This window comes from Puma concolor, chromosome C1 (genome assembly GCF_028749965.1).
Source record: "Puma concolor isolate L17-30 chromosome C1, mPumCon1.1.hap2, whole genome shotgun sequence".
Taxonomy (NCBI): Eukaryota; Metazoa; Chordata; class Mammalia; order Carnivora; family Felidae; genus Puma; species Puma concolor.
This window is the reverse complement of record NC_141674.1, coordinates 193,853,323-193,877,727: the sequence shown is the minus strand read 5'-3', so window position 1 is coordinate 193,877,727 and position 24,405 is coordinate 193,853,323. Positions and strand designations below refer to the sequence as shown.

The following is a 24,405-nucleotide window of genomic DNA, read 5'->3' as shown; positions in this document are numbered from 1 at the left end:
GGGGCGCAGGTGGTAAAGTGCAAGGGCACGAGGGAGGGAGTACTGCTTGCGGGCGGGAAGCAGCTGCAGACAGAGGTGAGGCATGAACCTCATTTTGCAGGGCGGCGTTCAGATAGACCGAAAGGGCCATTTGAATGAACACTGAATGCATTTCTCGATCTTTCAGTTGCAAAGAACTGGTGTGTGGGGCGTAAAGGCAGAGCCCGGGGCAGAGTGCCTTAAGTGAAGTGCATATAGAATCCACCGTGAATATAGGACCTGGCGGATTCAGCAAGACGTTAGAGAGCTAGTTTGGGGAAGATGGCAAGCCCACGTCTCCACCAGACGGAGTCCCCTCCGGCCTCCACGGCATTACAGATACAGCTCTTACCCTGCCTTGTCCCTACTGCAGCGACCCAGGACACCACCAGTCTTGGACCCCCGCCAGCAGGTGTGCATGGCAACCCTAACTGGCTTCACAAAAACCAGGAGACTCAGGAGCCTGACATTGCAGAATGTATCCTGGCAGACTCCCGTTTTTCAAGCCGCTGCCCATCCTTTTTCTCTTTAAACAGCAGACTCATGTATGATGTTCTATTTTTCCATCTGAAAACGCTCCAGCCGAACACTTGCGCGGTTACCATGGCAACTATCAGGTAGCATCGTCTTGTGCCTGAAGCTGAGACTGCCTGCAAGAAAGCCAATGCGGTAGTATATTGTCTCTTCCTGGACGAATCTTTTCCACTGTAGCCTATAGTGTTCCCATAATATATTCGATCAGAAGCTTGAGTGGTTTATTGAATTTAATGTGCCATGGCTCTCCTTTGACTGAGCAATCCATTCAGTGGTCGGCCTTTATTTTGAATCTTCTCCTTGGCAATAAAAAGTGCAGGGCCTACTGTGGTGCATGTTTTGTGATTTCTAAGGTTCTAAGAAAGCAAATGGGTTTGCACCCACCAACAGACTCTGTCTTTTTTAATCTCACACTAGTTGAGGAATTATTCATCTTATTTTGACTGGACCCGAGTGGGCTATTTGCCAAACATCTGATTTCTAGATATTGTATATATCACCAGGGGAGAGCTAATACATTTCTGTGATTAGTGAACACTGTAAGGAGGCATGGAGCAAAAGCCAGCTGGCTCAGCCAGACAGTGGCCATCAATTCTAAACCCTCCAAGGTGCCCCCCTCCACCTATGCCCCTTATAGAGTGTCCATGCCCCCCAGCCTCCCTGGGCGAGAGACGTAAGGTAAGCAGAGGATGGGGGTACGTTTACCGTGGAAAGGGGCAACCCAGCAGGATACCATGAGTGGTAGTGTTCTTTGGGATCAAGAGAATGAGACACTCGACTGTTTCACAAAGTTTCAGAGTAGACTAGACACGGGGAGAGAGTAGGGGATTTTGAAGGAGCTGTTATACACCTGTGCATGCACCTTTGCATGTCTGAGAGAAGCGTGGGTGGACACTGAAATCCTTTTGTGGGCTATGCTTCTTCGACTGTGAAACCACTCGGGATAGGGCTGGACCGCATAGGTCATAGCTTAGTACGCACTAACAATTTGTTCATTGGAACGTTAACGTTGCCTAATAATTTAATTAATACTCGTACCAAACCACTGACTGGTTATAAAATATTTAGCATTAGGCTTCTGGGTTTTGATTTTTTTTTTTTTTTTTTTTTTAAATCAGACCTTAGGCACACACTCATCATTGGCCCAAGCATGCCCTTCTTTGGTAATTGAAAAATCTACACGTTGGTTTACTTGCTAATACCTTGTGGACACCCATGAACCCACCATCCTCTATTCACAGTTCTAGATGTTGTAGGAGGTACAAAGAGGAGGAAAATGTGTCGCTTCTTCCAAAAAAGCCTCTAATTTGGTGTGATAGGCTGATGATGGCTCCCAAAGATATGTTCGAATCCTGCCCCTTAGAACGTGTGAATATCAACTTAGTTTGAAACAGGGCCTTTGCAGATGTGGTTAAAGTAAGGATCTAGTCACGAGCAGATTATCCTGGATCCTCTGGCTGGACCCCGAATGCCATCAAAAGTGTCCTTATAAGAAAGAGACAGAGAGCGGACCCACCCAGACAGAAGAGAAGACACTCTGAAGACAGGGGCAGAGATTCAAGTGATGTGGCCGCAAGCCAACGAACACCCAGACAATCCAGCAGGCATCAGAAGCTGGAAGAGGCATGGGATAGAGTCTCCCCTAGAGCCGCCAGTGGGAATGCAGCCCTGCTTAACATTTGACTTCAGACTTCTGGTCTCCAGAACTGGGAGATAATACATTTCTGTTGTCTGAAGCCACCAAGTTCATGGCGATTTGTTATGGCAGCCCTAGGAACCTAATACATTTGGTGTGATGGCGAGGCACGCACACAAGCAGCAGTAACTAGAAAAGCCAACACTTACTAAACACCTTGTCTATGCTAAGCATTTTACCTGCATTCTCTCTTTTCATCCTCCAAACGAATGGAGTCCCTGTCAAGCAGGGACTGTAATCCCCTCCATTTTGTATCTGAGCTAATTGAGCCTCAGTATCTTAGAAAACTTTCCCAGAGTCCTACACCTAATTAGTGGCATTCAGGGAATTCAAACCCGGGATTCTCTGCTGCTATATCCGAAAGCAGAACATCCCCGTGAAAACTTTCATCCGCCAAAATGGTGTAAACGGAAAAGTATCCTCTGCTTCCTGAAAGTTCCTGTTAGGCCACGTGGTTGAAAGAAAGCCAAAAGGATTTTTGCTTTTACAAAAACAGCCTTAACTGTACTAACGTAGGTTTTTGTAAAAGGGAAGTGACAAATTGCAGACTCTTTGTGCCGGCGGGTGAGGGACGCTTGTAGTGAGCACTGACAAGTGCACCCTCTAACTCAGAATTGAAACACATGCACACCTGAACTCTAACGTGCAGCTCAGCCATAAGTGCCGAAATGAACATAGTTTCCTTCTAGATTTCCTAGTAGAAAAATTCCAGATAGCTTAATAGAAGCTTCATTTTTCTCTGCACGCTCGGTCTTTATTTCACTGGTATTCTAAGCCATACCTCATCTGTCTAATAAGAAAATTGCTATGTTTGCCTTGCACAAAAATGTGCAGAATGCCTTCAGGAAACATGGGGTAGACCAGTTTTGCTGAAGCAGAGCTGTTTGCATCAGAGAGTCCCAAGGGAGGCAAACAGAATTTTGGTGCGAGCCAGATTGCAAGAGGACAAAGGAAGTCTGATCTAAGGGATCCGGACTTGATTCCGTCATCAGAAGTCGGTGGAGGTAACTATGAAAAGACAATCAGCCTAGTAAGTAGGGGTCATTGGTGACTTTGAACTTAACAGAGTCTGGGGTGAGGATGATGGTAGACTGCAGGTACTTAAGGAAGAAGAGGGCATGTGGACGTGGAAGCAGATGGGACAAAGTCCTCATTGGAGGTGTCGGGCAGTGGAATAAAGGTGACAAACAGAGTGAGAGGGGGGTAGGTGGGTGTCTGGGCATCAGCAGGTCAAGTGTCTTCCCTGTAGGAGAGACTTAGTGGGTGTGGGGCTGAAGGAGACTGGAAAGGAGCGCAGGCATTTTTTTAATTGAAGTATAGCTGACACACAATGTTCCATTAATTTCAGGTATGTGACATAGTGATTCCACAAGTTTATACTTTACGCTGTGTTCCCTACAAGGGTAGCTACCGTCTGTCACCATACAACACTATTGTAGTACCACTGACTATATTCCCTATGCTGTACCTTTCGTCCTCGTGAATTACTCATTTCGTAAGTAGAAGCCTGTACCTCCCGCCCCCCTTCAACCCATTTCGCCCATCCCTCCACTCCCTCCCCTCGGAAGCCAGTGATTTTTGTAAAGCCCCAGGGTAAAAGCAGGGGCCCTTCCTAGATTCCAAAGCAAGTGGATTAAACTGAGTTCAGTAATTCTCAGAGGGCTCCAGGGAGGCGCTGGAGTGTATGAACTCCTTCGAGAATCTAAAGTGCAATCTCAGACACACCAATGCTGTGGTAACGTCTGTTCTTTAGTTTTTGCACGAATCACTCCCTTCGCTTCAAAATAGTCTGCTAATATTTAAAGTGGCTGAGAAAAGAAGTTCCGTTTCCTTCTCGCCCCGGCCCAGCTCTGGTCCTGTGATGCCCAGCACAGAAGCCTTGTTTAATAAGTGTGAGCTGAAGGAATGAAGGGTGTCTACAGCACGACTCTACCATATAAGTTCCATGACCTTGGGCAAGTTAGCTAAGCTAGTTTCCCGATCGCTAACGTGCAGCTAATAATATCCCAGTCGCAGAATCATTGTGAGCATTAACAGAGATAATGAGTGTAAAACATATAGCGTGGCAGCTGACACATAATAGAGAAACTACCAAGTTGTTGAAACCACGTTTTGCAAAGCCATGTAACAGAGCTGTCAAGACAGAAACTGTGAATCGAGCTCACTTGACTTCCAATTCAGTTCAGCTGCTTACTGTCTGGATGACTGTGGACGGTTTACTTATCCTCGCTAAAGCCAGTCTTTCATTTATAAAATGTGGACAATAACATTTACTTTATTAGGGATGTTTTGAGGAATTAGTGAGGTATTATATGTAGAGCTGGACTCTCCCTTCTTTTACATTAATATTTTAAAATTTGCATAATATTTCACTTTGAGTGGAAAAAGAACATTGAAATTTCCAATAAAAATCATTTGGATGCACTCTCTTCTTTTTCCAAATAAACGATGCTGTGCTTTCTTCCCTATTTTCCCTAATCCAAAAGACAAGGCGTTATGCACTGAAAAAAATCTTTTAATGTTTATTTATTTTTGAGAGTGAGTACACGCAAGTGGGTGAGGGGCAGAGAGGGAGACAGAGGATCTGAAGTTCTGTGCTGTCAGCGCAAAGCCCCATGTGGGGCTTGAACCCACAAACTGTGAGATCAGGACCTGAGCCGAAGACGGATGCTCAACCGACGGAGCCCCTCAGGCATCCCACACTGATAAACTTAATATCATTCCTTCCCTAGATTAAAAGTGTCCCCAGCCTCTCTATTCTGAATGGGGTGGAACTTTACAAATTTACATATAGACATAAGAACATGATATTCCGTAATGTTCCTTATTCTAGTCTCTCTCTGGTTGGTTTCAATACTTCAAGGTATATAAAACTAACAAGGTTCACACTTTCTATCCCCCAGATGATGTGAGACAAATGGGAAGGATAGCAAGTAAGATCTGAGAAGATTTTGGAATGTAGATTCTCACGGTTCACACAGCCTCTGAGTGCCAGCCCATAATATCACTTCTAGATGATTATTGAAGACATGAACATGAAAATATAACAATTAGATATGACACTTCAGGGTCTAAAATCCCACAAGGTTCTGCTTGATTAAAAATGGTCCATGTGGAAACTTTCAAAACCTGAAATTAGTTTCAATATATGAGGAACTCTTCTCACACAGACTAATAACGGACAAATGAGCTTGCTACCAGGCCTTGGAAATAGTCAAAGGAAGCACAATGAATCAATGCTCTAAGTAATAAATTCAAAACAGCCATGTGTTCCAACTTTTACTCCATAGAGTGCATAATGATTGAGTGTCCATTTAAACCAAGGTTCCTGACATATAGGGGTTCGAGTTGCAACGGGGGAGACAGACGTGGAAACATTCAACGTAAGTGCTATAATAGAGCGGGTCTTGAGGAGTGGGTCTTGAGCAGTGGGGCTTGAGGGTACCCAGTTTGTGGAGAACAAAGCCCTGAAGCTGGATTGACAGATTTAGCAAAACAGTTAATTATTTGGTCTTAATTCACTGGCTGCAGAATGAAAAAGACAGTTGGTAGAGCTCAATTTTCAGCAAAATATGAAGCTCGAATTTCACATTCTTCCTTTTTAAGATATCCATCTCTTCTGCCTCTGATAGGAAAGTGAGGTCTTGGTGCCATGATGTATTGAAAAATAAACTTGAAAAAGAGGAAACACAGACAACCTATTGTTTATGTGACCTATGTGCTATCAAAATACTGATTTGTGTGGTGAATTGTTGTTCCATTTCTTTCTCATTGACTTGGTAGGTAGGTACACTGGGTACAAACTAAGTGAACCCAGAAACAGCAAAAGGCCCCAAGAAGATAAATCTATCAAGAATTATGAGAAGACTGATGTTACTAGAAAAGAGGGAAGAGTCAGTTGAATGTAAATTTCAAAGCCGTCTTTATCATGCCGTAAAAAATTCCAGGTTTTGACGTATTTTTAAAGTCTTTGAATTGAGAAGCTCAGAAATTGGTGCTAGTCCTGCCTCTGACTTTTTCTAGGTCTGTCTTACCTCTGGATAGGTCACCACCACCAGTGTCGGCTCCCTAAGCCTCTAAAACGAGGGGTTTGTATACCCAGAACTCTTTTGGACCTAAGTAAGAGAAATTCAATTCAAACTGGCTTCATTTTTTCAAAGGGGGAACTTCATTGGTTTCGGTCACTGAAAAAGGTACACCAACTTCAGGCATAGCTGCATCTAGGAGCTTTGAATTATGTCACCGGGACACTGTACCTCTCCATCTATTAGCTCTAATGAGCTCTAATTTTTATTGTGCTGGCTTCATCCTCATGCACATTCTCCCTCTGTGATGAAAAAATTGCTCCTCACAGCTTCAGCTTTTTTCCTAAACACGTAAAGCCCAGCAAAAAAAAAAAAAAAAAAAAGAGTTTCTCCTTCACCGTAATCCCAGGAAAAGTCCCAGAATTGAGTTTCATTGGATTTAATTGACTTCAGGCACATGCTTAAACCACTCACCTTGTGAATGGGGAATACAGTGTTTCAAACTGGTCGGGCCTGGGTAAAATGGAGCCACAGGTAGAGTCAGTACCAGGTCCGAGAGCGAGGGAAGACTGATTTCCAAAGGAAAGCCAAGAATCGGCTACAGAATAAAGGGGAAATGGAGTTTGGAGGCCCCTAAACAACAGATGTCCACTGTAGGATGAAACACATCGCCTGTAAGGCCCCTTCTAACCCCAAAACCTACCTCTTGAAACCTACCTCTTTCCTTTGTTAGATAAGGAAATTGTCACCAAGAAAGGCCCGGTGATTTGCCCGTCTCACAGTTAGTTAATGACAGAAACCGAACCTCTGGTCTCGTAAGCTGCAGTCATGTATCCCACATATTTTCAAGGGTTCCGACTCCAGGATCACAACGGACAGAACACCAAGCGGTTCATAGAGTGTGATCTCTGCCACTCCGGGAGAGCATCGCGTTGAAGGTCACTCCTTGTTTTGCTTCTGAAGATGCCATTAGGGACTGCTGATAACCGATCGCAGGTGCGGCCGAGAACCTCTGCATCGCCTCATGTGATTGGTTGACTCCACTTCAGACGTGCTATATACATCGCACCTGTTTCCAGTCCAGCTGAACACGCTTTGCGTTCTCATTTTTAACGTCTTAGAAGAACAAGCTCGTGGTTACCATAGCAACTGTCCGGCGGCGACTTCTGCTTGGAGATGAGCATGCCAACAACAATACTGCTTCTTTTTCTTGATCTAGACTAGCCTTGCGGGTGGGCCCAGGCACGGGTGATTTTTCTCTTATAAGCTTCTCAGATGATAATGTACGGCCAGTGTTAGGAGATCTGATACAGCCTTTTAAATTCTAATTGAGACTGGTCTGGCCAAGAGTTCAGCCAGTTCATTCAATCTCATGCCTCCTGTTTCACTTCCGAACTTCCCATAAGTGCCTACCTGGTGACTTATTTAAAACCCTCTTCTCAAAGGAAAGGATCTGGTCCACTCTGGCACAGTATGTGATTTCTGGCTTTCCGAGGTGCAAACTCATGAATATTCTTAATTAGAACTGGGGTTTCTCCATCTCTTTCAAATTGGGCTATGCTGCAACTTAATTGCAGCAAGGGACTAGGGACATCTGGCAGGTCTAACAGCCATGATCTGTGGTTCTGAATATACCATATGAATTACCAGCAGAGTAGTGCGTCACTGCTGTTGCTGATATGCTGTGGAGATGTGGAGAAAGAAGGAAGCAAGGCAAATAATGACCTCTCAATTAAGTTTTCCAAAAGGCCCAGATGATTAACTGCCTACAGGCAAAATTTACTCCTCAATTGAAAACATAAGCAACAACATAAAACAGGAACACCTGCCATCCCAATAACTTAGGGATGGTGAAAAGAAACATTCCATTTTTTTAAATTAGCGCGTGCCCAACGTGCGGCAGCTCTTTTCCAAATGATTTTATGTTCCTTCCTTCATTAGTGTGAAGCTTGAAATAAGGTCTATTCAGTTTCATACTATGGACTTGATTTATGTCAAAACATTGTACTGGTTATGACCTAGGCAGTGATAGACGTCTTTGAGGGAATGTGGCTCGGTATTTAAAATGTGGTCCTTGAAAACTGAGTGAGAAATATTTAGTAGGGAACTTCTGCCGCCTTATTTTTGAGCTTTTAACAGAATAAATTTAAATTTTGTGATTGAAAATCATGTGGACCGACAGATTCTTTTCTACACACGTTATCACCTTTAATTCTTGCGACAACCCCACGAGTTTATTCACAGATAATTTCCAGATAAATAGACTCAAATTCTGAAATCCTAACTCATTTTCCCCGGATCACTCAAGCAGTAATATTCACGTTCATGGAAAAATGATCAGCTCAGTTCGACCACCCCGAAAGAGGAAAAGAGGCTGGAATGTAGTCAAAGAAAGCAAGATCACACAGGGCTGGAAAGTCAGACCGACGAGTTCAAAGTCAACTCCACAGGTAATGTGAATCATTCGCAGCCTGACCTAAATCTCAGCCAGTTCGCCTGTGTCAGGAGAGCGATGACAGGAGTCTGATGCCACCCTTGTGACGGTTCAAAGCCCTCCTACGTTTCCCATGCTTTCTTACACTCATTTCCTCTCTCTTCCCGATGGCTCCGTGCTCCTGTGCCCTGCACATTTGTGTAGACATGACACCCAGCTCCATAGGTTCTCCCCAAGGCCACTACTTCCAAATATTTCGTAAGCTTGGCGGCTTTCTAAAAGTGAATGGGGGTCATGAAGCAAGACACATCAAGAAGAGAGATATCTATGACCCCGGGCCCATTCCTTCTATTTCCCAGTCCCTGCTTTTTGACTTTCTACTCCTTTTCCTTGTGACACAGGCAAGATGCTGCTCGTATTCATCTGTTTTGGGGAAGTTCCACCCACACCCTTGAGTGGGTCCTTGGTGCTTGTCTTCAGCACCCCCTCCCCGCCCCCCACCCTGTGAGCTATTTCTTCTAAACAAATGCCAAGAGTTCTCCTCGGCAGGAGTTCTAGTAGATAGATGGATGGGACCCTGAGAGCCTGAAAGCGGGGAGACATGTACTCAAGGCCATCGCCCAAGCGCAGCACGAGCCTATACTGACTTTACCTAGATGTTGGCAGTAAGGGCGGAAGAATAAAGGGCAAACATGAGACACGAGGAAGGCGAAACTCTATTTCAAGTGACAGGAAGGAGAACTTTTCTATTTCGTAGATTCGTTTGCACCATGAAAACTACTTAAGTTCTTAATGAGGTTTATGGTATTTTTTTTTTCTTTCCCATCAAATGCTTTAGTTCTATCTAAGTTTTGGACATAAGGCAGTATTCTCTCTAGTTATAAAATAGACTATCAGCAGGTGGTCTCAGAAAGGAATTTTCCTAACAGGCTGTACACTTTGTCAGAGAAAATTTTTCGTGCCACTAGATCTTTTTTAAAATCATGATTTACTTTCCAGATATTTCCACCTTTATTTCCATTTCGTTTGCTTTGAAACACAGTAGATTAGCTAGAGCACGCGGTTGTCTAGGATCGGCTGAGCAGCACAGAACACTGACACAGTGAGAGAGCGGAATGTGAGTCATTTGTCTTCTCTGCAAGCACACACAAATGATCCTTTCCTGCCATATGTTCCAGAGAGTTCTTTTATTTCCCTTCAGGTATTTGACCCCCTATTGAATAGAGGCATTGATCAAAGTGGAAGCTGTAAAGTGACTGATAGAACAGCTTTAGTTCTCAGTAAATCAAATGTTAAAAAAGAATCAAAAGTTAAATTCTTGATGTTTAATTCCTGTTCCTGAGCTTGGCTTATGTGGACTTGAGGATATTGCTTAACAGTCTTGTGCTTCTGGTTTCCCTTTCTTTCTTTCTTTCTTTCTTTCTTTCTTTCTTTCTCTCTCTTCTAGAATAGACACAGCCAAGAAATTCTACAACGAGAAAGAATTTTTTTTTGACTTGTACTGACCTTAGAGATGAGACTCCTTAAGTAAAAGATGGTAATTTGAAATAAAGCTCCTTGTGTCTATTTCCAAAGAATTATGACTTGGAAGGTTCATGTGAGGTGAAGGAGAACAAGAAGAAATAGGCATCGAGTTGAGATGCTGTGCCAAACATCTGGAGGGGAGAATGAGAGCATTATGGGAAAACAGATGGAGGGAAGCTTGGCCAGATGAAATTAAAGGAAACGCCGCTCAACATCTGATTAGCTAAGAGAATTCTATGTAAAAGGAAAATATCTATAAAACCTGTACTTTAAATTGTCTCTTGACATAAAAACACTTTTAAAAATTAGAGTTCTTATCAGGCTTGAGATTTACTTTGAAGGTTTTAATTTACTAATCACTCTGTGCATTGTCTTGTTTTGTTTTTTAATTAGAAACACGACCCTAACTGATAACCAAAAGGCTTATAGATAAAGACCTACACTAAAACATTATCTCTATGCTATTTTCATTAACCCACTGAAATTCTGCTTGAAAAACCAGGGTCTAAATTAAGCATTTGTGGGTGTGAGTTAAATATTTGTATTTATCAAGAGAAGCTGATAATACCTCTTTGGAAATTGGCTTTCCCTCTGCAAGAAAGAGCTTACTGTTGCGTATGAACATTTTATCCATCAGTTATGTTGAGCACAGGGGCTGAAGGTTCAGAAGCTTTGCAGAGGTCCATGAAAATGTCTAAGATCTGATCTTAAAAATTCATTGGGTCCAAATTAAAACACTAAACTCTGAATAAAAACAAATAATTACATCAAGAATATATATTATCAAAAGCAAAATCACAAAGATGGTTTCAGATTCTTACAAGAGAATATTGACCATATGCAATGTGACAGATGGGACATGAGGGCTCTATAATAGGGACACCCAGGTCCTACAGAGGCCGTGGAATAGCCCTGCTAGTGGGGAGAAGCATCCTTCCGAGAGAGCACACACACCCTTATGTTAAGCATTTCTTTTGTAGCCCAAGGGTAAAATCATCCTTTCCTTTAACATCCAGAGGAAATGGTTTGAGTCACTAATCCAGGCCCCGGGAGATGTAGAGCATACTCCTCATGACTCTGTGGTATTCTCCTGGAGTCTATTGCTACCCTAGTTAGCTCCTGCCCAGACTTCCTGCCTCTTCTGACTTCTTGATCCTTGCTTACTTTCCCTTCTCCTGTGAGTCCTCTCCTCTTTTCATGCTATGTGCAGCCACCTTTCTCCTCATTTCTTCCAAAACACACTGCCAACAAAAAGCCATTGTTCACAACAGACTTTTTTGAATGCTTGGGTATAAGGAAGAGGGACCAGCACCTCATGGAATAATAAACAACTCAAAATTGAATACAAGGGAATAGTGTTCTTATAGTTCCTCATCCATCCCCCAAGGGGAAGTTTCCTATCAGCACTTTCCTGCCTTGCACGCTGGCCCGCCACCATATTTCCGGGTCCCCTCTCCCTAGCAAGATTCCCATTTCCAACTCTCCTCTCCTAGCTCCCAGGAACCCCTGCCTACCAATAAAAAGTGAGCATTCCTGTCACAAACCATCTAGCCTGTGTACTTTCTTTTGCATACCTAGTGATGCCCCTGATTGCACTTTCCTAGCAAATATACATTTTGCCCGTAAATTCTGTTACATCCTTGAAATGTGGACACTGCTAAGTAACTTTCTTTCTTTCTTTCTTTCTTTCTTTCTTTCTTTCTTTCTTTCCTTCTTGATAGCAATCTTTACCTTTCTATGACTTCTAAAGAAGACCCACATGCTCAAAATAACAAAAGGCATATGTTTCAGTAAACCTTCTTTCCCCTGAATAATTACTTTCTGATTTTTTTTCTTTTTTCTTTTCTTTCCTTTTTTTTTTTTTTTTTTTTGACAAGGCTTTGAGAAAGAGTCCTTGGAGATTCAAGTACTTTGTTGATTAACAGAAGAGACAGTACAAAGAGCCATGAGACCCAGCTTTTGCTTCCATGGATCAACATATTTCAATTCAAAATACTGACTGAGTCCAGGGTAGGGAATTTAGGAAAGAATTATGTACAAACAACCATCATTAGAAGAGTTAAATAGAAAGAGACAAACATAGGAATGATAAGCCAACAGAGGCCCCAGGGAGAAGGTAATGTGTGAGTTAAGCCTTGAAGAAGTAGGATCACATCCTGGGAATGCTGGGGCACCATTTTCTTCAGTTTCATTTGACTCTGGACATTGTGACTGAAAATGTGCCCTAAGAAGTCCATTTTGTCTGGATGACATACTTGAAAGGAGAAAACCACAATGTCCATTTACTTCACAAATAAAGACAACATTCACTTATTTTCACCGAGTTTGCTAAGCTATCAACGGACTCAAGATACTCTTTGATTCTGACTCGGGCTCAGTGCATTATTTTTCCCCATTTAGCCAGCGATGATCATTTCAACTTGCTGTGGACAAGCACGATGCTAGGAGACAGGAACAGACATGGAAGAACACACAGTAAGACATGGCCTCTCTGATCACCGAGTGAGGAATAATATGGCTACAGAGAGAGAACTGCAAAACGATGTAGTAAATGGCATCATGGAAATGGTCAGGGATAACCATGGGCACAAAGGGTGATCGACTCTCTCCAGGGATGTTGGGGACGGTTCCAAGCGGGGGTAACACCTGAGCCCCTTCTCCAAGGCTGAGAGGAGATCACCAGGCAGCAATGAGGAGGAGAACATTCCAGGGAGGGAGGTAGATGGTGCAAAGGGGGAGAGCACAGGAAGGGGCCCAGAGTTGAAACGGCACAGAAGGGGAGCTGGAGAAGCTGTGCCATGTGCTTTGGATGCTCATGATTAAAACAGGTCCTAAGGGATCCTGTGCATGCCACTGAGAGGAGGAGGATGAGGGTTGGTCAAGGACAAGGGGGCCAAAGATGTGGGGACATAGACTGAATGAGCAGGGACTCTGCCCACACCCAACTCTACTCCTACGGAGCAGAGATGCTTCAGTGTTTTATATATTGGGATGCCATATTATACTTCATTTGGGGAAGGAAAGGGAAATTAAACCTTAAAAATCAGGTGACAATGGAAAGCAGGAAAATGGCAATTGTAGATTTGTGATTTAGAAAGACAACTTCACCATCAGTTACAAAGTAGATTGGAAGACGTGGAGACCATGAAGGGGTTTATCGCAATGGCTCGGGAGAGGTGATGAAGCTTTGAACAAAAGCATGACATAGTTTGAAAGCCAAGTATAACTACCTCAAGGTTTTCAAATGTACTTTAGGGCATTTTGTTTTTAAAAAAATTTTTTTTTACATTTATTTATTGATATATTTTTGAGGGACAGAGACAGAACACAAGCGGGGGATGGGCAGACAGCGAAGGACACACAGAATCCGAAGCAGGCTCCAGTCTCTGAGCTGTCAGCACAGAGCCCGAAGCGGGGCTCGAACCCACAAACCGCGAGATCATGACCTGAGCCGAAGTCGGATGCTCCACCGACTGAGCCACCCAGGCGCCCCTACTTTAGGGCATTTTGTAAGCCAGAAAGTGTTCTAGAGATCTAAGATCGTGCTGGGTAAAGAGGGAGAAATGAATAATACATAAGACTACTTACTCATTTCACTTAGACCTGTGCCCCTTTACCATAGCAGGAGGGGTGATATGCTGACTGCCCACTGGTTAAATGGGTCCATTTAGGACTGTCTTCAGGACTGTCTTCCTTATGGTGGAATCCAGCTGACAGCTGGTGATGGGGAGGATGAGCAGAGCACCAAAAAGGTGGCAAACACAGACTGGGAATCCCTAAAAGGTATAGTCACTTCTCTGCCTTCGACGTGAAAAGAAGCTTTTCATGCAGAGCCGGAGGATAATGTCCCTCGTCTATTTAAGGCACCCCCGAGTTCACAGGAGTAAGACCTTTCTCTTCCCCACTTGCCCGTAGCCTCTCCCACACATGTTCTCCCTCGACCTTGTTAATTCCTGCTTCCCTCCCTTCCTGTCCCCAAGGTCCCCCTCCTCTGTGCATTACCAGTAGCCTCCCTCCTCACAGACTGTTAAAGACTCCAGAACCCAAGGATGGAGGGAAAAAAGGAGGGAAGACCATCATTGTGGCTGAGCCTAAGGTTAGAAATATAAGATATAGTTAGACACTAAGTGAACTACAAAGATTACATTCTGCTAACCAATCTTCTTATAGCTCATAATGCTAAGAGTGCTTCCAAAATTCTGTTGCATTTCAATATGGATAGATATTGCTAGAGATAGATATAGATGTTTAGATATAGGTATAGATATAGAAATTATGTGTATACATATTTATACACACAATAGTTCCTCTATTTCCTTAACTTGAAGAGAAACCTAGTTCTCCCAAGGAGAACAGAGGTGGTACACCTTTCCTGCCACAGTTTTAAATATTGTTTCTAACTTAAAGAAAGTATTTACATAATTAGATGCTAACATATTAGATTTTTCTTTCCCAAAGTCACATGCAGATTAGCAAGAGAAACCTAAAATAGAGCAAAAGACACCAAGACCCAAAGAGACCACTGTAGGAGATTCTTGAAGGGGTGGGGAGGATTTTTGACCTTCAGGGCATCTTCAGTGGTGGGTATTTCAGCTGCTCTAGACAGAGCAGAAGAGAAGAAGCCCTCAGAGAAGAAGCCAGGTCTCCTACCCAATTCCCCCTAGAGCAATACTGGGAACCTCTGTGCCAGTGTACGTGGATCAGAGACAATTCTAGATTGAGGCAGTGTCTGTCGCTGTGGGTTTTCCCCAGTTTAATCCGGAGGAATTGGCATTGTGGCAGAGTATGTGTTTACACACATTCTTATCTTGTGTCTTCATAATATGCACTGGCTTGAAAACAAATATGAGTCACTGACCCTGCCATAAAACAGAGATTGCTAGAAATAGAGAAAGAAACAAAGACAGAGAACAAGAATATGTGGGAGGGGAAGGAGGGAAGGAGGGAGGAAAGGAGAGAGAGAGAGAGAGAGAATTCTGTTTCATTTTTGAGCATCTTTAAGCATCCTTAAGACAAGTTGTGACATTCTTCTATTTGTCCTGAACCCCAGCTTCCAAGGGTGATTACAGTTTGTATTAACCACCATTCCGGGAAAACTTATATCCCTTCTAAAGTCAGGCAAAACCAAGAATGTGGCAGTCATAAAACTCCCATTCTGCTCTAACAGAATCAGTATTGCCACCTCAGGAATCGGGGACGTAAGTCCTCTGCAAAGTTGTCAAGGAGGTTCTATTTTTGGCCCCCAGTCTGTTTCAGCAGTGATGAGAAAAAGCAGGCCAGAAAAACATGAAAAATAGTTGAGGGCATCTGTAATATCCATGAAAGGGACACGGAAGAAACTTGCATGTGTCAGATGGAGGAGAAAATTTGAAACAAAAGGAAAATCTGGAGGCAGATTATTTAACATTCATTTATGCATTCATTCAACAAATATTTGCTGAGTCCCTACTTGGTGCAAAGCACTGCACAGGGCGATCTTATGGAGGATATAAATATTAAACAGGCTCAGCTCCTGCCTTTATCTTACAGTCAAGTAGGAGGGATAAGGCATGCATGTATTTATTATTTAGTGGTGTCGTGTAAACGTTTGAGGTGGGAATCTGTGGGCTAAAAGGCTATATTAGTCACTCTACCCAGAGTGGAGGCACAAATCAACCTGGCCCACAGCACCGTCAGCCGGCACATGGCAATGACCTTCTGGCCTTTCCATAACCAACAGCCCACAGGTCCTATGTCACGGACCCAGACTCTAAGGAATGCAACTGAGTCCTCTCTCTTTCAGAGGTAGCAATGGCTACGGAATTGCAAAAATCCTGTATTCAGTGGCAGAGGATTTCAACAGCCTAACGCGAGTGGATTCAGAATTCAAGGAGGCAGTGGTCTATGGTGGCTTAGCGCGGAGGCTTTGGAAGCACAGCCATGGATTTGCTTCTCACTCCTGCCTATTGGTTCCTTGACAATGAAACGCTCTGAATCTCTGTCTCTTCCTTTGTAAAATGTCGTTTGAAAGGATACTCTGAAGCAATGTGCTCTGGAATAGAGTACTCAAAACACAGACGTTGGTAATAAATAGAACGCTAAAAAAAAAACCCAGACATTAAAGTTATCTTGGTCACTTTGTGTTCAAAGAGCCCTGTACTATCTGCTAGGGGTTAGTCCTGCAGCTTATGCTCGATTTTTCCTTTTGCCTCGTGGGGTACTAGATTCGCCATTTTCTCATTCTCTCATCCTTTTAAATCATCGTAGTAAAATATACATAACATAAAATTTACCTAACCATTCTTAAGTGTGCAGGTCAGCAGCATTGTGTACATTTGTATTGTTGCACAGCCGTCACAACCCTTCATCTCCAGAACTTTTTTCATCTTCCTAAACTGAAACACTGTACACATTAAACACCAACCCCCATTTTCCCCTTTGTCCGGCCTCTGGCAACCACTATTCTTTGTTTTTGTGAGCTTTTTTTTTTTTTAATGTTTATTTATTCTTCAGAGAGAGAGAGGGAGGGAAAGAACAAGCAGAGGAGGGGCAGAGAGAGGGTGACACAGAATCCGAAGCAGGCTCCAGCCTCTGAGCTGTCAGTGCAGAGCCCGGTGCGGGACTCGAACTCTCGAAACGTGAGATCATGACTTGAGCCAAAGTCGGATGCCTAACAGACTGAGCCACCCAGGAGCCCCAACAACCACTATTTTATTTTCTGTCTCTGTGAACGTGACTACTCTAGATAGTTCATACAAAAGGAAGTATGCAACATTAGTCCTTTTGTATTTGGCTTATTTCACTTCGCGTTACGTCTTCAAGGTTCATCCGTGTGGTAGCATTGTTGGAATTTCATTCCTGTTTAAGGCTGAATAATATTCCACTGAAAGTGTATATCACATTTTGTTTATCTGTTCGTCCATTGATGGGCATTTGGGTAATTTCCACCTTTTGGCTATTATGAATAGTGCTACTCTGAACATCAATGTATACATACCTGTTTAACCCTTTCTCGTTTTTTAAAACAATGTCCTAAAAATATTAATGCTGTATTTTTAAAAATACTCTCTTATCCCTCTAAGTGACAATATAAGGATTGGTGAAGTAGGTTCTCTTTGACCTATTCTGTGACCATAGTGGGATTATCAGGAAAGTTATTTTATCTGGGTCCTGTAGAGGGTTCTTTGATAAGCCTCTATAACCATAAAGCAAGTACCCTTATAACTGGCAGAAGTTTTGTCAAATCAGATAGGCTACATTTAAAAATAATGTATTAAATGAAAAAAAGGAAAATATACTATTGTTGAAAAGTATTACATTTGTCCTATGAATAAATTAGGCATAAAGAAATAGGGATTGGCCAACAATGGCCCATGGGCCAAACCCCAGCCCACTGCCTAGTTTTTATGGTCTACAAACTAAGGATGGGTTTCACACTATTTTAACGGTTGAAAAAATCACAAAAAGAATAATACCTTGTGATATAGTAAAATTAAACACAATGCAGATTTCAATGTCCATTAGTAAAGTTTACTGGAATACAGCCACATGCATTTAATTATATACTGTCTATAGCTCCTTTTAAAGTACAATGGCAAAGTTGGGTAGTTGTGATAGAGTTTATATAACTCTCAAATTCCAAACGTGTATGCTCTAGCCCTTTATAGAAAAAAATGTGTCAACCTCTACCATAAATCATTGATATAATCAATCCCTCATTTACAGTTAAAGAAATCAAACCCCAGGTAAGTGTCCTGTCAGACCATAGATTTTAAAGCTTGAGTGGCTAGGGGCGCCTGGGTGGCTCAGTCAGTTAAGTGTCCTACCTTGGCTCAGGTCATGATCTCACGGTTCGTGAGTTCGAGCCCCACGTCAAGCTCTGTGCTGACAGCTCAGAGCCTGGAGACTGCTTCGGATTCTGTGTCTCGCTCTCTCTCTCTCTCTGCCCCTCCCCTGCTCACGCTCTGTCTCTCTCTGTCTCAACAATAAATAAAACATTTAAAAAAAAATTTAAAGCTTGAGTGGCTAAAAGGAATCCATGCCCCAACCCCCGACCCTGAGTTCCTAACCATCTCTCAGTGTATTCCTAGGTTACAGTACAGTGGTTTACCTTACAGATGTAGATTATAGATGAAGACATCGCTGTTTCACATTACTAATGCAAGACAGTCAGCTTCTGTTCTTTATTTCCTCTACAGAATGCTTGGAGTACAGAGCTGGATGCTTAGTTGTTAGCTTCTTTGTGAGGTTCACATCGGTTCATATCTTTAGGTGTTGACCTTGGTCTTTAATTCCTTAAGCACTATTTCATATAATGTCAATACTTCCCAACTGCTCTTGTGATGAATCCTGTAAGATTCAATATGTCATGAGGCTTTTTTTGACATGGCTTCAACTTACCTTCCCAATCTTATTTCCCCATCTTTGTTTTCCCCTCTTCGCTCCTTGTCCTCTATGCTCACAGGACTTCTGCAAACTCTCAGCATCCTCTGCAGACCTAGCTCATCTCTGAGTCTTTGTTCACCCTACCCATCACCAGGGAAACATTAATCTCACTCACTCAGCAAGGTCCTCTTCATTCTCCAAGACCCAGCCCAAATGCCTCTCCCAGTGAGGGGCCTCCCCAGTTCCTACCACAGGCAGAAGCAATAACTCTCCTTCCCTGTGGGTTGTGGCCAAAATCATTTCAGGAAGGTGTATTAAACATCTGAATTTATTATGAGAATAGACAAGAAGTTATTTCTATAGATAGCAGACAACACAACATCAAAGGCAAAGGTCTGTAGACATTTCCCCAGCTTTTAATTCACAGAGATGTGAATCAATGCCATTTGCTCATCAAAATTCAAAGAAGCTTGTATTATCATCATGTGTTTTTATAGTAGTTTTTGCGTCAATGTGTAGATATTGTAACTACAGTTTCTGACTCATGGTACTTTACGCTAATATGTACGAAGCGTTATGTTTTGAAAATGAAATATTTTCTAGTGTTTATTTTGAAAGAGCACTCTGAAAACTAGAATAATGATCTCAGAGCCTCATTTTGATTGATTCCCAACCAAAAATAAAATCTTGACTGCACTGAATCTTTTTTATTATTATTTTGTTAATGTTTATTTATTTTTGAGAGAGAGAGAGAGAGAGAGAGAGAGAGACAGAGCATGAACAGGGGAGGGGCAGAAAGAGAGGAAGACACAGAATCTGAAGCAGGCTCCAGGCTCTGAGCTGTCAGCACAGAGCCCGACACAGATCTCGAACCCACGAACTGTGAGATCATGACCTGAGCCGAAGTCGGTCGCTTAACTGACTGAGCCACTCAGGCACCCTGGCACTGAATTTTACATTTGAGTTTCCTTCACTCTTGTTGGACTGAAAAGAACTTAATGTTGACAATTATCAATTCGGTTCATGAAATCTTCCTGAAGATGAGATGGCATACAAAGGAGTTTATTTTTTGGTGTGAATTACCAATTTAGATCTTGCTGTTTTATAATCAATTAGGTTACAATAGAGACTTGAAGGAAAACATAAATGGCATGTTGAATACGCCACTTGGATCATTTCTACCACGAATTCATTACCTCCCTGTTGATTTTCCTCTCTTCTGTAGCGCGCACTGACCAGAGGGACAATCGAATTTCCACGTGGGTAAACTTTGGAACAGCCATCCATATTTCAGGACTCCTGAGATCTTCTCTAAAGATAATTGTACAGGTAAAAACTGACTTGTTATCAGAAAACCAGGATCCAAGCCTTTATTCCTCTCATTAACTTATCTTGATCAAGTCAATCTGTCTTTGAGCTATTTCTTTTTCAGTAAAATTGCAATCGTAATTCCTACCTTCCAGTTTGTCTTCTGAGAATTATATTATGTGACTTCTTTCAAAACTGGGGCCACCCATTAGGAGTAGGAGGGTAATTCATCCCAAACTCATCCTGCCAAATGCTCACCAGATGCTGGCGAAGTACCACACAGTGTTCTGTCTAGTGAAGAGAATAGGACCGTCTCTGTGCTTGAGGAGTCAACACCCAGGTCTCAGAGAGGCGGTAAAGAAATAAATATGTGAGTAAAGATTGTGTTGGGTGCTACAAAGGAATGGACAAGCTGCCCTGAGAGACAGAAAACACCTCTGAGGGTATGACATGTAAGCTCTAGTTTCTACAGGCCGAGAAGGCATCAGCCATGGAAGGGGGATGGACGCCACGTGAGTGATTAAAAAATAATCAAAGCCAGACCCCAGCGAGACCAAAAAGACACTGCTCCCTGTGACAGGAGAGACGTTTAATCCCCTCATCTATGCCACAGAAAGAGGAAGGGCTTGTACAACACGTTTGCCCTCTCTAGGGGGCACCCAGGGGGAGGTGTCAGACATCCTGAAACTTCATGGAGCATGCAACCCACGTACAGCATTATTTAGGTATCCTGTGTGAAGAAGGTTCTTATGCATTTTCTGTAGTATTAATACTGAGAGTACTGCAGCTGGCTTTCTGAAGCCGCCCCAAGTCATATCTCTATTTGAGATAGCAGCATGAGACTTTGTAGAGCCATTCATCTGTTCGGTCAGCATCTATGTGGGCCATGCCATCTGTATGCCCGGCACTGTGGTAGGCACTGGAAAAAGACGAAGGCACACTCCCCGCCTTCTGGGAGCTCAGAGCCAAGCCCAGAATAGACAAGTAAACAAAAGAGGCCAGTGGAACACATCACAATGTGAAGGAGGACGTGAGCTCTGATGTGATAGAGGCGTGGGGGGTGGGGGGACTCGCTCAGACTCGAGGGGACACGGCTGGAGGAGGCTTCCCAGAGCCGCCATGTGTAATAACGGAGTTGGCACGCCCATTTGGAATATTGCAGGGGTTCCAGTCAGAGCAGAAACGTACATTTTAGGACACTAAGGAGAAGAAAAACAGGCCAATAGAGATGGGCCTTATGTGCCCTTCTGGAGATTTGAGATTATGCCCTAAAGGTCATGAATTGCTAGCAAATAGTTCTGAACAGAGAAGTTATGCATCTCCTTTGCATCCATGAGGAAATGTTATTATATTTTAGATTTAACTTTCAGAATTGTTCCATACAAGAAAATACATAAATCATAAGTGTGCAGCTCAATTAGAATTAGAAATTACAGGGGTGCCTGGGTGGCTCAGTCAGTTGAGCAAGCGACTTCGGCTCAGGTCATGATCTCGCGGTTCGTGATTTTGAGCCCCGCGTCAGGCTCTGTGCTGACAGCTCAGAGCCTGGAGCCTGTTTCGGATTCTGTGTCTCCCTCTCTCTCTGCCCCTTCCCCACTCATGCTCTGTCTCTCTCTGTCTCAGAAATAAATAAACATCCAAAAAAAATTCTAGAATTAGAAATTACATTTTAGGAGGGGATTTTATGTTATTTATTTATTTTTTTATATTAAATATAATTTATTGTCAAATTGGTTTCCATGCAACACCCAGTGCTCATCCCAACAGGTGCCCTCCTCAATGCCCATCACCCACTTTCGGGATCTTATTATTCTATGATACTTTACAGTCATTTTGGCTGCTGTCTTATATTTTCATACTACAAGTGTTTAAAGTTTCAACTAGAAGTGAAGACATTATTTATTCTGGCCTAATTCATGATAGAGCAGTCCTAAATTACTCTAATTTGTATATCTGAGGGATGTAAAGGAACTCAATAAACACTCACCAAGCTTCAGTCGTATCAGCCTCCCTTCTGTTACACAAACACCATAGCACTTGCCTCAGCTCAGAGTATTTGCACCTGTTGTCCCCTCCACCCAGCACTCCCTTCCCTCGGCACCCATTAGATTGGACCCCTTTGCATTCTTTAGAACCCAACTTAAATGTCACCTCCCTGAAGAGATAGTCCCTGACTTACTGAGTCAGCAACTCTGGGGTTGGGCACAGGACACACTGAACTTTGAGAACCACTGGTTAAGAATTATAGGATAAGCCAGGGAGATTCTGAGTTCTAAAGGACTTAGGCACCATGATGAATGTATTCCAATAAATAAAAATCCTATATATATATATATATATATATATATATATATATATATATATACTTACGCATTCTTTGTGTAATAGGTGCTGTAAAGAAAAGAAGATAAGTAAGGACCAATGATAATAGTGGACCATGAACCCCAAGGTTCACAAAAAATCCATTCATTTCTCCATTAAATAGGGCAGTGGCAGTGGCCAAGTACAAGGGATAAGATGGTCACAGACGGCATCCTGTGTTCCTGAATCAGCCTTGAGTTGTGATGTGACTCAGGGGATATCTGAGGATCTGGGGACAGTGCAGTCCAGGAAAAGTTCTCGAAGCAGCAAGAGGCTTGGTGTGCTTGAGAAAGAGAAGGGAGAGCAGCATGTCTACACCACCAGAGCAGGGGCAGCGAGAGAGAAATGGGTTGCAGAATGAGGTACAAGCAAATGTTCGTGGCCATGGTGACGTTTGGATTCGACTCTTCATGCAAGGACAGTTTTGGAGTGTTTTAAGCAGTCAGATGACATGAAGGGATTCTCGGTTTTGAAAGATCACTCTGGATGCTGGGTAAGAAGGTACCATGAGGGCAGAGGTGGGCCTGATGCTATTACTGATACACTTATGAGGCTTACAGCATACTCAGCCCTGCTTTAAACAATTTACAAGCATTAACTAATTCACCAATACCTACAACACCTGATGAGGTGGATACTATCGCTCGCCCCACTTTATGAACAAGACAACTGAGGCACAGAGAGGTCCATAACTCTTCCGAGATTGGACAGCTGGTAAGTGGGAGAGGCAGGACTCAAATGCAGGCAGCATGAATTCAGAGTCTGCACTCATAACCACCATGCTAAAATAGGCATACTGCTCTTGTCTTCCCTCCTGACAAAGGAGGGCTTTGAGCTTAAAATAGAACACTCTAGTAAAGTGCTTTGAATATTAAGAAGGGTACTATGTGAATTTAACAATGCCGTTGTATTGTATAAATATAACTCATTAAACAAAGTATAATGAATTGGCTCCTAATCTTCTGTATGTTGTGGTTAAAAGCAGCACTAATATTTCCAGCAAGAAAAACAATTAGCACATTCATTAAGTAGAGTCCTGCTTACACTTCACTCATTAACTTTAATCATCTATGAAATGCTTAAACTAAACTAACCTGTCAGCCCCAGAGTCATTAGTGCCTGTCTGCAAAAGATGATGCTTTAATTTTTAGGGTATGTTTTAATTTTACAGACTAACAAAGAACCCAGCTCAGTCACTGTTTTCCCTTAATGGTACTTGTGATCGAGATATTGAATATTATTTAAGCTAAGAAATTATTATCCTTCACAATAGCACCATAAATTGGATCCTAATTAATGGTTACATTTGTTTCCCTTCACTTTCCCAAATATCACACTCCTGTTTAGCCTTCTTTTGTCAGCAATACGCATTCTTAAATGAAATAGGTCAGTACTGTTGACCCTTGAACATCGTGGCAGGTAGGGGTGCCAATGCCCCGCCTAGTTGAAAATCCACATATAACTTCTGACTTCCCCAAAACTTAACTACTAATAGCCTACTGTTGACTGATAACATAAACAGTCAATTAACGCGTATTCTGTAGGCTATATTTTTATATACTGTATTCTTACAGTAAATTAGCAAGCTAGAGAAAAGAAAATGCTGGGGGACTTGGGTGGCTCACTCGGTTAAGCGTCCAACTTCTGCCCAGGTCATGATCTCACGCTTTGTGAGTTTGAGCCCCGCATCAGTCTCTGTGCTGACAGCTCAGAGCCTGGAGCCTGCTGCGGATTCTCACCATTGGGAAAACTTGAATATGGAGTTGATATTAGAGGTTTTTAGGATATTAGTGTTTCATAAGTGATATAATAGTATTTGTTAGGCAGGAACAGACTCCTAGTTTTAGGAGATGTAAAAGTCTTCGGAGCTGAAGGGTCATGACTGAAATCTACATGAAAAAGGTTCAATAAGATTAGATATACAGATGGATAGATAGATGGATTGATCGAGGGACTGAATTCTGGTTCCCCCACCAAATTCTTATGCTGTATCCCTAATCGCCCATGTGATTATATTTGGAAAGGCTGTTAGGTAATTAAGGTTAAATGATACCGTGAGAGTGGGACTTAATCAAATAGGACTAGTGTCTTATAAGAAGAGGAAGAGACAGGAGTGTGCACAGAAGAGACTGGGGGAGAGC

At 42.7% G+C, this 24,405-nt stretch overlaps 1 protein-coding gene across 1 annotated transcript in view; it reads right to left on the bottom strand.

Moving 5' to 3' along the window:
• Positions 1-24,405, bottom strand: part of CPO (carboxypeptidase O) — a 108,038-nt gene that overhangs the window by 70,118 nt on the left and 13,515 nt on the right. The window lies entirely within an intron of this gene.